At 42.9% G+C, this 15476-nt stretch overlaps 1 protein-coding gene across 2 annotated transcripts in view; it reads left to right on the plus strand.

Moving 5' to 3' along the window:
* The window catches only part of RMDN2 (regulator of microtubule dynamics 2), a 68636-nt gene that overhangs the window by 32820 nt on the left and 20340 nt on the right, over positions 1-15476 (plus strand). The window lies entirely within an intron of this gene.

Consider the following 15476-nt stretch of genomic DNA (forward strand, 5'->3'; position numbering starts at 1 on the left):
CGGACTAGATGATTTGCTCAGGTCCCTTCCGACCCTAGAAACTATGAAACTATGAACCCTACACATTTTTGGCTGGATGGCTTTCATGTTTTAAATTTTGTCATGGCATTAGAAGGCTAGATGTGTCTGGTGAAGTAAAATCAGCTGACCATGAAGCTGCTGAAAAATATTACGATTTTTTTTTTAAACAAATTAGTTGCTGAGCATGATCTATCCCCTGACCGAATCTACAGCACAAACGAAACTAGCCTATTTTGGCGATGTTTGCCAAATTCTACCCTTGCTAGTGGTGGTGAGTCTAGTGCTTCTGGTTTCAAGCAGAATAAAGACCAAATAAATGTGCTTACATGTGCTAATGCAGGAGGCATACATAAAGTAAACCTATTGGTGGTTGGAAAATTTAATCATCCTAGAACTTTTAAGGGTATTATACGTTTACCTGTTGTTTACAAAGCCCAAACTAATGCATGGATGGACAAAGATTTTTTTATGACTGGCTTTATCATGGTTTTTGTATCTTGAGTGAAAGAACATTTTAGAAAAATTGGAAAACGTGAAGATAGCAAAGCTATTCTGCTATTAGACAGTTGTCAAGCTCACCCTCCTGAATGTGAGTTAGTGTCAGGTAATATAGAGGCTGTGAGCTATGGATCTCTTCAATCTGGAGAAGTGCAGGCCCAAGGGTGATTTGGTGGCAGCCTATAAGTACATTAAGGGATATGCATAAGGATCTGGGGGAACTCCTGTTCACCAGACTGACCCAAGGGATGACAAGGTCAAATGGTCCCAAACTCCTGTAAGACCACTGGACATAAGGAAAAACTTCTTTACTGTATGAGCCCCCAAGGGCTGGAACAGACTCCCCCATCCCCTCCCCCCCAACTCTGGACACTTTTAAAAAACATTTGGATGCTTATCTTAAAGAATATTTGGATGCTTATCTTGCTTGGGATCCTTTGACCCTAGCTGACTTCCTGCCCCTTGAACAGGGGGGCTGGACCTGATGATCTTATGATGTCCCTTCCAGCCCTAATGTCTATGAAATCTATTAAATCTTCCTGCCTGCCAATGTTACTTCACTAATTCAACAAGTGGACCAGGGCATTATCCAGAATATGAAGTGGTATTACCAAAGAGATTTTCTGAGGAAGTTCATCTATCATGAAGGCACTATCCAGAACTTTCAATCTCTTTATAACATAAAAGATACAATTTTTAATGTGGCTTGTGCCTGGAATTCTGTAAAAAGTGAAACATTAAGGAGGACTTGGGGAAAATTGTAGCCTTGTGTTTTGTTTGCAGAAGGGTCTTCTGCTGAAGAAGACTTTGAAGGTTTTAATGTGAGACATAGAAAAAATACAATAGCTGAAATTCTTGAAGTGGTGAAGGATGCTCCTGCTACAAACCCAGTCAACAAACTTAAAGTGAGATAGAAGAGTGGGTCAAAGCTGACAAGGAATTTTAAGTTACACATGTTTTTAGTGATGCAGAAATAATAGAGAGTGTTGTGAATCCTGAAAAGTCTGCAGTCACTGAAAAAGATTCTGAAGAAGACGACTTTGGTGAAGAGGAGAAAATATCTTGGGCTAATGCTGCTTCCTGTCTTGACAACTTCATTAAATTTGCTGAAAGGCAAAGTTGTTATTCTGCACAGGAGGTTATGCAGTTACACATTATTCACTCTAATTTCATGCAAAAAAGGCAAGCTGGTATCAGGGATTTATTAAAAAAAGCTTCCAGGGCTTGTCATAAAGCCAATACAGAATCAGTCCCATCACCATAACCTTCTATATCTACAATTTATGTTGATGACTTTGAGGCACTGCAAGATCCCCAAGTGCCTCTTGAATGTCCAAAGAGGCAGTAAATTATGTACAGTACAGTAATGTAAATAGTTTTAGTTATAAGTGTAGTATTAAGTGTACAGTACTTTTCAGTAATCTAGGTGTATGCCATGTTCTGCCAATAGTGTACTACATGTAACTTTAGTGTACTGTACTGTATATTACTGCCTCAGGATTTCTCTTCATTCCAGTGCTGCTTTACTACTACTTGATCGGTGAGTACTTGTATACTGTTTTATTCTTTATACAGTATATTATACTATCATGTATTGTACACTGATTCTTTGAAAATTTACACTACAAGTGTGGTACTGTCTTCTTTGATAGGTATAACTCTCAGATAAGCAGATTTTTTAGATAACCGGCACCGTCCTTACCCCACTCATGCCAGATAACAAAGCTTTTACTGTACTAGTTCAGTGGTGCTCCACCTTTTCACCCCATGGACTGGATGGACAGTGTCCTATCGGCCCATGGGCCAAATCCAACCATTGGTCCCCATCTGATGTCTGGGGTGGATGTGATGGGCACCGTTCAGCCACATGGAGAGGGATGAGAGGCAGCCAGTCCCAAGCTAGCCCTTCAGGGGAAAAGGGTGTTGCTCAGCCCCATGGGAAAAGGGGAGTGACCTTCCCTGCAGAGGGGTAAGGGGAGCAGTCCAGCTCTGACAGGCTATGCGGGGCTTGAGATTTGGGAATTGGGTGGGGTGGAGAGGGTGGCCATATTAATGGCAATTGCTTTTCTGCCACCAAATTTCCTAACATAGGAGGAGCCCCACAGGCCAGATGCTAAGACTCTGCAGGCTACATTTGGCCTGTGGGGTGGAACTTGCGCATCCGTGGACTTGTTAGTCTCTAAGGTGCTCCCCTGCCTGTCTTATGCCATATTCTTAGTAAGCTCCATGGCAGAAATTGCACAAGGGAAGGGAAAAAACAATTCATGGAAAGTTTGCTAAATGCTCCAGTTTTCATACATCAACATAATTAAGAGTTTCTAAATAATGAGTAACTTGTTACTAAGATCCTGACCAGTGCTTATACATATAAAGTTCCAATAACTGCCTACTAGCAAATTGAGTATTAATTTATTACTAATTTATTTTATGCAACAGAGGATGGTGACATTTGCAATTAGAGTTTTCTTTGATTATGTAACATTTTTATATAGCAAGGTTGGCATCCTTGATTTCAAGCCTGGTGTCTTTATGTTTAAAAAAAAATAAAAATAGCCCCTCTGCGTGTGCCTACACATTCATTAATATGCTGTAATTACGGCACATTAAGCTTAGTACCTGTTACAACAGCTACTAAGCTTAATATGCCATAATCAGCACTACTGCTCATTAGCACAGATGAACACTTTTTATGTGACACTTAATGCCCATTGGACTGATCTACTGCACATTAGTACAGTTTTTGCCAGCTGCCCTAAAGCACAGTCCAATGGGCTAATTAAGCATCTCATGTAGACGCACCTTCTCAGTGTGCTCTAAAAATAATTGTGACAGGTTGATCAAAGTTCATAGCATCGTGCATGAAAGTTTCAATTTCTTGTTGCATCAGTAAGAGCTTTCTTGATTAACACATTTTTGTTTATTTGACTGTAAAATTTATTAATGTTTACAAATGCTTTTCTCCATATGCCATCAACTAAACTGATCAAATATGCTGTGTAGTTATGTGCATTGCTGTCTGAAACAGTGCTTCATGACTTTGTTGTCATGCTTTTGTCATGCATACCAAGTTTCTGAAATCTTTCCATCACACTAGACTCACTGTTTTCATGTTTGCAGTTTCTAAAAAAATGCAGTCTTGTAGAAGAGATTTTGTTTCAAACTCTCCTTCCTTAGTTAAGGATCTGAATGTGAATAACATGACAGTTCTACAATTCTTAGGTCTTCGATGCTGAAGACTGATAGTGGTTTTCAACATCTGTTGTTTTATCTGTAACACTGATGCTGCACAACATGCTGCCCCTTTTTCAAGGTGAATCTCCACTGAATAAGTTTTATGGTTCTGTTTAGCACTGACAGTTTCTCACTTGGTTCAAACTTGTTATAGCCATTCTTTCTATCTCCTTTTTTCTTCAGTGGCATTTTTTAGTTTACTTTTCAGCAGCAAATCTTACTGACTAAATAGATTGCTACACATGCATATTGCATGCTTGCAACAGCTAACTAGTTATTTTTTATTGAGTGGTAGGTCCACTGCCTGGAATTGCCATCAACACATCGCAGGGCTGGGCCTTTTTAAAAATGCATCCTATGTATTTTAGAACATAACGTAAGTGCCATACTAGGTCAGACCAATGGTCCATGTAGCCCAGTATCCTGTCTCTGAGAGTGGCAGAAGTAGATGCTATACAGGGAGAGCATTGAACCATATATATAGAGAGAGTGATCTATCCCCTATTCAATACCCATCTTGGCATCCACAGTTACTGGTTTAGTGATGCCAGAGGAAGCATCTCCAACCATTCTGTTCAATAGCCATTAATAGATCTATCATCCATGAATGTATTCAGTCCCTTTTTGAACATGGCTATGCTGTCTGCTACCACAAACTCCTGTGGCAATGAATTTGACAAGCTAACTACAGATCGCATAAAGATGTACTTTCTATGGCCACAGAGTTTCCTTTCACTATTATGTAGGGTTACGGGACTCTATCATTATCTTATAGCGGTACTTTTCTGGCCAGCAAACTGAACAAATTATCAGTGGACTAAGAAAATGTAGTCATAAAATTCAGTGTTTCCAGTGTTGCAATTTTATTTTTAGTTTATTTTTTGAATGAGAGTTTCCTTTGCCTCTTATCATATTGTTTTCCCAGTTAAGTTGTTTCAAAATGCAAATGTAATACAAAATGAAGTCACATGGTGAGGATTTTTGATGCCTGAATTTTACACTCAAACACCTGTACACAGCTTCAGCAAAGTCACATGGAGTTGCGGGGTTGTTCAGCCAGCTGTGAGGTTAGATTTTGGTTCTGAATACCACTTCTTGTTTTCTGTACTTTAAATGTGGGTCTACTGTGAAAGGCATTTATGTGCTTATGCCAGCTTCTTACACAGCATTTGTGCTCTCTGAGCCAGATATTCAGTTTAGTTCCCTTGACTTAAGTGGGGCTATACTGATTTATATCAGCTTGAGGACCTGGCTGTCTGTGGGTGTATTCAGTAATAGCAACTCACTTCACTGACCAAAAATCAGTTTTTGTTCCATTTTACTTGTTACCACTGCAGATACAACAGAGTTGTATGTAAGTGAGTTGGATTCTGTTCTGGCTCACACATCATCATCGGCAGCAGCAGTTTTGTTAAGAGTTGCACATGCAGAGTTACTTTTTCAATGACCTTTCAGAATGTAAGTATAACTAAAGATCAGTGGGAAGTGAGATAATGTGAGTCTTATAGGTATGAGTACAAGCCAAATGTTGCTTGTAAGATGTCTTCTGACTCTGTTTTTCCTAACTCCATCCTTTTTAATTGACATATGCTTGCGCTGCATTGAAAGAGAATTTGAGAGATTTATGCTTATGACTCCAAGAGTAAAAAATGTACATTTCAGATCATTTAATTTTCAACTTCTTTATTTTCATGTTGTGACAATGGCTGTGTACACATGTTCAAATGATCTGGGAGAATCTTCTTCTTTTGTATGGCTTTAAGAGCAAGACCTACATGGGAGAATCACCCCAGGTTTGTTTTCATGATAGAAAAACTTACCGGTGGAGTCCTGAACAGGCATTTGACTGCTGAGCCCCTGAAGAACAGAGAGCTTGCAGTACTGATGCTGCACAACCAGAGGGCTCTTGTGCACACATTTTAATATGCTCTATAAGCTCTGTCCATCTACCTGGAAACAGATGGCAGCAGTGCACAGGGAAGCCCTGATTGGCTGACCCAGACTGCTCAGGGTCAGCCTGTGTCTCCTTGCAGAATAATGTAGGGTTTTTGAAGGGGGCAGGTTCTGCTCCCTACTGAGCTGGAGCAATAGGCTGTGTCCAGACAAGGGAGCACATGCTTGTTTCAGCATCTCAAAGGAGTTTGAGATGCCGGAAGAGGCATGCTAGGAATGAAAAAATGTTCCCTAAATTTGATAGTGGGAAATCCCTGTATAAAAAAAAACATGGGGGGGAAGCAGCACAAGGCACCCTAAAGCAGCTGGAGGCTGGTTGCTCCATAGAACGGTGCTAGCACCTGCCAGGGTATCTCTATGGCTGTCCTGTGCCCCTGCTGCTCCAACATGCTGTCTAGCATGCTGGGGGAAATAGGAGCGCAGCAAGGCTGCAGCAGTGAATTGACCCAGGCACTGTCCCAGGTAAGTAAGGATCTGGGGGTGCTGTGTGGTTTCTGGCGTGGGGTTTTGGGCAGTGTTATGGGGTTTATTTAATAGATTTCATAGACATTAGGGCTGGATGGGACCTTGGAAGATCATTGAGTCCCGCCCCCTGCCCAAAGGGCAGGAAGTCAGCTGGGGTCAGAGGGTCCCAGCAAGATAAGCATCCAGTTTGCTCTTGAAGGTGTTCAGTGTAGGTGCTTGAACCACCTCTGATGGGAGGCTATTCCAGACCTTGGGGGCTTGGACAGTAAAGAAATTCTTCCTTATGTCCAGCCTGAAATGGTCTTGTAGTAGTTTATGACTGTTCGACCTCGTCATTCCTTGGGGTGCTCTGGTGAACAAACGTTCCCCCAGATACTGGTGGTCACCCCGATAAACTTATAGGTGGCCATCAGATCACCCCTGAGCCTGCGCTTTTCCAGGCTAAAGAGCCCCATGGCTCTCAGCCTGTCATCGTAAGATCTACTTTCCTGACCTCTGATATGTGTGTGGCTCTCCTCTGGACTCTCTCAAGCTTCTCCACATCCTTTTTGAAATGTGGAGCCCAAAACTGGACGCAGTACTCCAGCTGCGGCCTCACCAAGGCCGAATACAAGGGGAGAATGATGTCCCAGGATTTGCTTGAGAAGCATCTATGGATGCAAGCCAGCATTTTGCTCGCTTTACTAGCCGCAGCATCACATTGCAGGCTCATGTTCATCTTGTGGTCAATGATGCCTCCCAAGTCTCTTTCTTCTGTGGTGCTAGCCAGCGTAGCACTGCAGAGCCTGTAAGGATGCTGCAGGTTTTTCTTCCCAAGGTGGAGAACCTTGCATTTTTCGGTGTTAAACACCATCAGGTTCTCGTCTGCCCATTTGCTGAGCCTGTCCAGGTCAGCCTGGATCACCCACCTGTCTTCTGGTATGGATGCTTTGCCCCAAAGTTTGGTGTCATCGGCGAACTTGGCCAGTCCACTTCTGACTCCCAATGTCCACATCATTAATGAAGATGTTGAACAATATGGGTCCAAGGGCAGAGCCTTGGGGGACCCCCAAGGCTGGTCACAGGACACCATGATGAGTGACTTCCATCAATTACTACCCTCTGGGTTCGACCATTTATGGGGGGATTAGAAGGGAACTACCACATGCCCATCCCATGTGGCGCATAACCCCTGGGCACTGGCAGTAGCAGCCAGCCAAGCTGTCATGGCATTCATGACTCGCTGAAGGCACAGCCCCATGGCCATGCCATACTGTGCCATCTGACTTGGAGTCTGCACATGGTGAATGCAACTGGCCCGGCCCACCCTGCTAGCATGTGCCTTTGTACAGGAGCAACAGGTGGTGGTAGGAGCTGTGCGCCTTTGGAGAGGACCAGGATGGAAGCAGGGCAAGCCAGGCCAGGCCAGGTCAGGATGGCTCCATTTGCCATGTGCAGACCCTGGGCCAGGTGGTGCTGCGCCACTGCAGGGCTGTGCCTGCAATGGGCCATGAATGCCACGACTTCCCAGCTGACCGCTGCTGCCAGCATCTGGGGGCTGTGCACTGGAGGAGGGGAGGGGCAGGTGTGTGGCTGCCCCCCCAAGCCTCCCCCACAAACTACACAACCACAACCCCCCCAGGAACTCCATACACCCCCAGACCCTCCCACATAACTCACATCCGCACACAACCCACACACCCCACATCCTCCTATACCTACACCCCCACACACTCACCCATGAACCCCCTCCACACACAAACACACACCCAAGAACCCCACCCCCACACTCCTTCCTACCTCCCTCCTGCAAACCCCACATCCCACCCCATATCTCACACCCTGGGTGCCCAGCTACCAGACACGAACCTGCTGGCAGGAGCTGTGACTGCAGAGGCAGCTGTCCCCACATCTTGGCTAGTGAAGGGGTCAGGGCCAGCTCTGATTTTTTTTTCTATGATAAAAAAAAAAAAGTAAACACCAAAGCATATAGGTATTTAGAATTTATTTGATGATGATGATGATGACAGAGGCACTGGTAGGCTTCCAAATTGCTTTAAATGTATTAATAAAACATTGCCCAACTGATATCTCTCTCTCCCTCTCTGTGTATATATATATATATAGTGCCATTTCATTTTAATCATGGAAGAACATGGATATTTTGGTATTTTAATGAGTGATTTTGGGGATTTTTTTATCAAAGGATTTGAAATTTTTAAACCAGGACCACCAGGATCTTTGCTAGTGAAGCAAGTGGCAGGACTCAGGCAGAGGAGCCTGCCCAGGGCTGGCACTGGGGACCCAGCTGGAGGGCCAGTGAGGTGGCAGACCTCCTGGCCATTTCAGGCCAGGAAAACATGCTTTGACAGTTTAAAGCATTCCACCACAATGAGCACATCTTCCAGGCAATAGCTGGCCAGATGTCAGGGCAAGGGAGCAGTGCTGCACAAAGGCCAACTGTGCAGCCACCGCCCACTGGCAGCTGGCCAAGAGGTGCAGACAGCTCTGCTACAGGGCCCATGCCACAGCCCAGGTTGCTGTGTGGTCCCCATCCAGGTCTGGCAGGCATGCAGATGTGTGGCTGCAGGTCCAAGGGGAAGATGCTGTCCCAGCTGGCAGCAGGACACAGCCAGGCAGCATCCCTTGCTGCCAGGCTGCTGCAGTGGGTAGAGGGTACAGGGGCTACTCTAGCAGTCCAGCTGGCACAGGGGCCAGTGTCCCCATATATCAACTGGCTGGGCCTCGGAAGCTCCTGAGAGCAATATCTGCCATGGGGTTAGGGGTGAAAGCATAGTACCCTGGGATGCTGGAGGACTAAACTGTAGCTTCTCTCAGAAGGGAATACATATAGACACTTATTCTCCCAGGAGAGTTTCTCCTAGGAGGAATGTAACCTTTGTTGTACCTGGGTAGTTTTTTCTCTGGGAGTGGCCACTGCTGTGGGAGAAAACTCCTGAACAGCTGTACACTCATGGTTTCTACTAGAGGAGCAGCAACTCTCCCAGGAGAAGCTGAATGTCTGTATGAAAACTCTTTGGCCCCTCAGAGCAGTAAAAAAATATATATTTTTACACAAATGATTTTGGTTTATGATTGATTATACTAGTATTGTATTCTTATACAAGTATTCTTGTTATGTTCTTTGGAAGATAAGCACACAGTACATGGTGCTTTTTCATAGTTTTTCAGCACTCCAGTGAAGCAAAGCAGCTATAAATCTGGCCAAGTATCTCATTAAGATGTCTGTTTTGGCTGCATGGCCTTACAGGACTGATGTGCAACAGTCAGAGCAGACCAGTACAACAACTGTGATGTTAAAATTTAAAATGTTTTGTTTTTTATATTTGCAAAATTTATACTGTGTAACAGATTCACTGGTGGTTACATTGACTGATTTCAGTGGACCTATGTCAGGGCTGACTTAGTTACTTTGCCTATAGTCTGTAAGCCTCTTCCCCTTATTCAGTGGTAAGTAAAAGCCTGGGGAGTTTAGTCAAATAAATAGGTAAATACATATGCAGACTATGGCATTTTCTCAACTCATAGGCTGGCAAAAGTGAGAGTATTTGGTTTGGAAGCTTGTTGGTTTAAAACCAGGCGGCTGTCCAGTTCCTTAATTTCTGCCAGGAGTCCCAAAGCATTACACATTTACATGATTTCACTTCATATTGATTTACTTCAGTTTGAAAAAAAAAATCCTCTAAGGATATTTAAGTGGGTCACATGACAATTTGCTGAAATTGGATTTGTTTTAAATTTATGGAAGATGCATCTTTATTGTGTGTAGTTAGCTATTACAAAGGAGGCATGAGGGGGAGAAAATTCTTTAAAGATGCAAATCACTTCTGCACTGAATTTTCAAATGGAATGGTTTTGTTGCCTTAGTACCCATTACCTAGTATTTGAAAAAGAATGTTAACAGACACTGTTTCCATTTCATTTAAAACAATAACAACCAAAAAAACATAATATCCCCTAGCATGTTAATATTTTAACTTATATCGCTAAATTTGGCTACTCCTGGACCTTTTGTTTTTCTTATATAGGCACAAAATCTCTAACAGAAAGCCAGGGTCTATTCCCCTTTTCCATGAGTTTGTTGGCTGCCAGCTTCTCTGACAGTAGCAGCAGTAATGCATGGGTGACTCTGACAGTAACAGATCTTAGTATCCTGAATGTCCTCCTGAAAGCACTCTGCCATTTCATCTGGTATAGAAGGGATCTTGAGAGAGAAGAAAGTGATAGTCCTGTTCTCTCCATTAATGCCAAGGTTCCTGAAAGTGAGCACTCCTGATTTTTCCCATCTTTGTTGGTAGTACAGATATGTGGCTGACATGCTGCCCTCTGGCATTAATGAAGTTAATAAGAGATTTGATGATTTCTTGGGTCTCTGTCTCAAACAGGAGAAAGAAAATAAGCATATAGGAAGAAGTCATGCCTAAATTCTCTTCATTCTCTGAAGCCAAGGAACAGTCCTCCTCTTTAGACTCCCTGGTGCGTGATAGACAATAATTGGGGAAGCTGGCTTTTAAAAACACATGACCTTCAGGAATGTGAAGTTCATCTTAAAAATCGATCCCGAAGGTTTCTAATCTTCCAAGATAGCATAAAACAGTAGGATCTCAGGGATGGTGCCTTGTCCCAAGTATCTTTCTTCCTTGCAATTGATTTTGATTAAAAAGAGAAAGCATCATGGTCCGTCTCAGTTCTCCACTTCTAAATAATTCACTTGCTAGGGTCCAAGGGAGAATAAGCATGTGTTCTTCTAGAACTGAGTTCACAATACTTCCTCCCCTGCCCTTTACATTGCCCTCAGGGTAACTTCCAAGATGTCAGGTCTGCTCCCAGCAGCCCTTCATAGCATCAGATGAAGTAAGCGATTGCATGTGAGAGCTTAAGCAAGTATGATTTAATCTTTGAGGTACAATTCTACCTTGTATTCTGCCTGACTTCAGACTAACATGGCTAACTAACTCTCTCTACTGAGTTGAAATAGAGCAAGGTTCAAACATCCAAAGCTAAGCACATGAGAAAGGTTCAGGTCAGCCACCAACCTGAAGACTATTGTCTTTCTTTAATATGTTTCCAGCAATATCAACAAGCCATGCCATAACATTTGTGGCTCTTTATGCCGCTGACATAAAGAACCATAAACTGTGGTTCTTTATGCCACAGTTTTAAATGCCAGATGTTTCAGCAATGGAAGCACTTGCTCCAGTAGAAGTTTTGCTATTAATGGTAATGAAGCAATCATTTCATTTGGTCTCCCTGGTCCCATCTTCTACAGGCCTCCAAAACTGCCTCACATTCTTTGGGACAGTTCTAAATACAGTAATTAAAGAGTCATTAGACTGCCCAACTGTGGAAAAAATAATATTTCAAAATAATATTTAATTGAGTGAGAAACTAATTGAAATAACAAAGGTAATGTTTGGGTTTTTTCTGAGACTGGCAAAGAGTGTAATATAAAAAGGAGTTATTCTATCTTTATGTGTATTTACAGCCTGGAAATAAGATGTACGTGGTTCTTTCCTTGCGGTTATTGCTCTGAACCATTCTGTGTACTAAAAAAGTACCTGGTGTGAGCCAGCTGTGCTTCAGTAACACATAGTGGATAAAGAATAACTCTTTATAGGTCTTATGTATAATTTGTCTGTCTGTAGGTAAATCTGAACACTTTAAACTCTTTCAAAAGCATGAGGATGGTTGTGAATTATCCATATTCCAGATCATCAAACCCAGTGAGCATTAAGGATTGTAAGAAACTTAATATTGCCCATGTATGCCAACTCATTTTTAAAATAGTGGTAACTGTGTTGCTTTAAGTTGTGGGGTTTTACATACAAAAGTGGCCAAGAAATGCTTTTTATTTAGTTTGAACAGTGCAAAACAGCACCCACCAGCCAAAAAAAAAAAACTTCAGTAAATCAATTTTGATTAAATCTTTAAGAAAACATAACATCTGCCAGACAAAAAATGTTTTTAAGTTTTAGCCTGTGGAAATAGAGTGGCTTATTATAAACTCCACAGTGGAAAAACTGAAAGTCCTTTCACTGTTGCATCAGAGCAGAGGGGGGGTGTGTGTATGTGTGTGTGTGTGTGTGTGTGTGTGTGTGTGTGTGTGTGTGTAATGATAACATATATGTTGTGTGTCTTCTGTGTGTACCCAGGGAATTTAATTTTGGGTGGTGGTCCAGAGAAGTACCATATAAGCAGATTATCTCCCTTCCTTCCTTTTTTCTTCCTTCCCCTGCCAATGAGCTCACTCCATATGGGTATGATGCATCTAAAAATATTAGAAAATCATCTTTCTCTTCAAAGAAAACAAAATGCATCCCAACAGTGGATCATTCTGAAGAGAGCGAGACACTTAATTTTAAAACCAATGTAACCTCCCACTTGATGCCTTTTAGAAAATAAAGCGCAAGTGAAAAGTGTACTGTGAGGAGTCAATTTATATGTAGACATGCAGTTATATGTATAAACCCCCATGCTGCACATTATAGCACATAATTAGCACTGTGCTGTACAGGGGTGAAGCAGCATGCTTTTTAATGAACAGGGAACAGCTAGCTTGTCAAATAATATTTTTCTCAAAAATAGGACTTTTGAAGAGGCTCTTGGACTGGGAAATTTAAGAAAGATAATGAAAATAACTATAGTGTCTCAATATTTTTTATCTGTGAAACATTATTTTAATGATTTTGAGTGAAAGACTTACTGACGACACTTAGCAAATAACAATTTGACCTTTGCCAGGCAAACATTGAGACTTGGCTAGGATGCTTGCTTTCTCCAAGCAGTGCTATTTTTACATGGCCAAAGAAGTAGAAGCCAGGCAAGAAAATAGTTTGTGTATACTTAATTGTTGTGTGCTGGCTACCTTAATACTTTGTAAAGATATATTTTGTAACAGCTTGCAGCAAGAAATTGTGAAAGGTTTGCCTTCAATAAAAGTGGAAAAACTGTGGTCAGTGGCAGTGGCTAGGTATCTCTTATGACCTGTACTTCTGGATGGATTCTTATATTTTACAATAAATTTACTTGCATGCTTTTCTAGACTTTGTGAATAATGCTGACTGCTGCAGAAGAAAAACTGATGCTCTGATGAAGGTTAGGGAGCAACTGAATAAGAGTATCAAGGTGTTGCAGAGCACTTAGGTGCCCTGCTCCTTTTAAAGAGGAGAAACTGCTAGGAAAGATCCCTAGCAGTGAGCGAGAAGCCCCAGCTGCTGGTTGCCAGGGCAACCAGAGTTAGCTGGTGACTCATACCTGCCAGCGGTCAGCTGACAGGAAAGGGCAGGGCCTGGTTCACATTTAAGCCCCAGGGCTGAGGCCAGGCTGGCAGTTCCCCGCCCAGCGAGAAGACCCAGCGAGGGGGGGCAGCAAGACGGGGCTGCAGAGAGCCCAGGGTGGACAAGGGGGCCAGAGTAGAATAAGGCCCAGACCAAACTATGTGAGTACCATCTGGCTCGGGCTGTGGTGTAGGGGAGCAAAGGAGCCGCAGATAGTGTCCCCTTTGCATCAGGGCAGTAAAACAGGCAGCCTCCCGCTTAATTAACATATTCTAATTAATTAACAACAATGCATGGCAGGTAAGAAGGTGGGTGGTTGGCCCATAACAGGTGTGTGGGGTCACCAGTAGACGGACCCCGAAGAGGTACACCTGTCACACAAGGTTATTAAGCTTTACATTCCCTAGGCACAGCTACGTGAGGCACTGACTGTGCAGTAGCCTGATACTACTGTGTAGCATCGTGTGGCAAAAACCATGCCAAGATACTACCGCACAGTATTATTAGGCTACTGCACGGTAGCATCATCTAAAAGGCATTCACTGGGACTACTGTGCAGTAACTTGGGTTACTGTGCATTTATTTAGTACTTGTATAAGCAAGCCAAATAAACCATAGCTATTTTCATTTTTTTCTTGTATAAGCAAGCACTAAATAAATGCCCAGTAACCAGCGCGCAGTAGCAACATAGCTAGACACACCCCCTGTCTAGCTATTTTTATCCACCATTAGCAACCTGCAGTGCAGCAAGGCAGCATTTTTAAATACCCAAGCCTTTGGTTACAGTAGGGCTTTCTCCGTAAGTGCATGATCTGACTGACACCCCTCATTTTTCACATCCTGGTTCTCATATGACTTTTTGACATTGCTTTATACTTTGTTTGTCTCTCCTGTCTGCCCACTTTATGTAGGTTAGGCCAGCAATTACCAAGAAACCGTAGTGCTTCAGTCCTTATACAAATGTAGAGTTAGGCCTAATCTATTTCAGTAAGCATATGGTGCTGGGGTTGAAATCCTTCTGTATAGGAGCAGGTTTCTGATTTTCTCTACAGAGGCACCAGATAGCCTCCACTTGAAAGAAAAGCGGTGGTTCCTCCAATAATTTAAGATTCATCTCATTTAAGCAAACACATTTTCATCTCTTCGTTGCCATTTTGGTGCTGTTCTTGCTTTGACTGGGGAGTTGTTCACTCATTGTGCTAAATGGTGGAACTGAAAATATACCAGTAACCCGTTCAGTCTCAGGATTCCCTTGTGGCTTCAGGCATGTGTCTAGATAGGTAAAGGAAAAAGTGGTAAAAGACAATGAGAAACCATAATGAAGACAATTTCAGAAAGCCCCTTTATGTCAGACTGCCATCCTGACAAGTGACAAGCTCGCTGGCATGCACTATTTGTCAGCATTAAACTGGACACCTGTGTAACAATATCAGTGTCTCACCACCATAGGAAAAGAAAAGATGCACCTTTCACAGAGGTGCACCAGCAACGTGCATAATGACAATAGCTGCCTTCTAATGGGCATCACTCCAGAGGATGATAATGGTTCTGCTCTTTCTTAGCAGGGAGGTCCCAGAGGGTAGTGATGGATGAGTGTTTGTCATCCCTTTGGGACCTTTTCTGTGGGGTCCTCCAGAGCATTATCTTACTGCCCCTTCTGTGCAATGTGTATATGAAGCTAATGACACCCAGCTCTTACATCTCCTTCTTTTCGGACCCTGGCCCTGCAGTCTCAGTTCTTTCCCAGTGGCTGCAGTTGGAACTGGATGCAGGTGAACCAACTGCAGCTGACGAGACAGAAGTGATGGTCGGGGGACAGGCCTTGTGACTTGGAGGGAAAGGGCTAGGAGTGTCTTTCACCATCTCCACCTGGTGAGAAGCCTGCGACCTTTTCTTTCAGATTCTGATCCAGCCATAATCATCCATGCCTTTGTAACCTCAAGGCTGGTTTACTGCAGTGTATTCTTCTTAGGGCTGCTCTTGAAGACTATCCAGAAGCTAGTGTAGAAATAGAAATCATCATAGGAAAGT

The sequence above is a fragment of the Crocodylus porosus genome, unplaced genomic scaffold, assembly GCF_001723895.1.
Source record: "Crocodylus porosus isolate Cpor-Errol unplaced genomic scaffold, CroPor_comp1, whole genome shotgun sequence".
Taxonomy (NCBI): Eukaryota; Metazoa; Chordata; order Crocodylia; family Crocodylidae; genus Crocodylus; species Crocodylus porosus.